Genomic DNA, 1,281 nt, shown 5'->3' with positions numbered 1-1,281 from the left:
TGATTTTGAATGTTTCTTATAGATAATTTATTAATTACTAGCTATTTGTTGGATGCTGGTATAATTCAATGCTAGTCAACTACAGTCCATGATGAGTACCGAGCCCCCCCTGCATCTCGACGCCATGCATTCGCATCCAAAGTGTCAAACTTCAGAAATAGAATAGAGACATCTTAAACTTTGAAATATTCGAGGTTACGTAATATTTGTTTTCATTATCTTTTTCCCTAATGTTTATACAAATAAGCAATTTTTTTTCATTTTTAAATTTGTAATAGAAGATTTTTCTAGGTCTAATTTTTTAAATCGCTTCCTAAACTTCTTCGCACTTATTTAGAAGTAGACTTTACACTTTGTTTTATAATTTCTTCATCCTATTTATAAATAATTGCAAACAAATCAAAATTTGTACAAGTTTCCGTAGTGTAGTGGTTATCACGTGTGCTTCACACGCACAAGGTCCCCGGTTCGATCCCGGGCGGAAACACTTTCTTTTTATTTTATGCAGCTTACTGTTTTGATGTGTAGGTCGCAGAAATTAATTTATAAAACGATACCCATAGGAGAGAAATATTTCCGCTTCTTAAATTACAATTTAATAATTTAAGAGTACTTCTCAATTCCTAAGCAACAATTAGATAATCTAACCATTTATTTTACTAACTAGTAAATGATTTCGGTGGAATAAGCATGACCACTTTTATTTTTTCAAATATGATTATGTTTTTGTTTTAAAAAACATAACAGCACTTAAGTCCGTCAAATGAGAATGAAAAATAATTACAGGAGGCCTTACATTAATACCTGAATAATGTACATACAGGGTGAGTCATTAATAATGGTACACAGCTTAATGGCAGATTGTTAACGTCAAAAGATAGCGATTGAGCCAAACATGCCTTAATCAATTGTTGTTCTTTTCGATTTTTTGCTATATTTTAAGTACGCATGAACCGATTGTTTTGAAAATTTGTAGATTTACGTTTTTTGAAGCGGCAAATACGAATATGCTAACAGTGTTGAGGTCACGTCTAGGGGGCGCTAGTTATACTGCCCTATCAATGTAAAGATATGTCTAACTTTTTGTACTTTACTATATTCAATTGTAAATAAAAAAGGTATACTTGTTACAAATCGATAAACTCAACCATTTTCGAGATACAAACATTTTAAGTTTTTGAATTTGGCGGGAATTAAATTAAAAAAATTATATCGCAACGTTGGATTGGACGCGGTAGCGAAGTACCTTGACCTGCACGTAGCCCTGATTTAAGTCTGCTG

At 32.2% G+C, this 1,281-nt stretch overlaps 1 non-coding gene across 1 annotated transcript; it reads left to right on the top strand.

Annotated features, from left to right (window-relative positions):
- Positions 1-414: 414 nt before the first annotated feature.
- On the top strand, positions 415-487 carry Trnav-cac. Its single transcript has one exon. It is a non-coding gene; the product is annotated as a tRNA-Val (tRNA).
- Positions 488-1,281: the final 794 nt, after the last annotated feature.

The sequence above is a fragment of the Anoplophora glabripennis genome, unplaced genomic scaffold, assembly GCF_000390285.2.
Source record: "Anoplophora glabripennis isolate ALB-LARVAE unplaced genomic scaffold, Agla_2.0 scaffold89, whole genome shotgun sequence".
Classification (NCBI taxonomy): domain Eukaryota; kingdom Metazoa; phylum Arthropoda; class Insecta; order Coleoptera; family Cerambycidae; genus Anoplophora; species Anoplophora glabripennis.
Note: the sequence above shows the minus strand (reverse complement) of the source record. Positions and strands in the feature narration are given on the sequence as shown.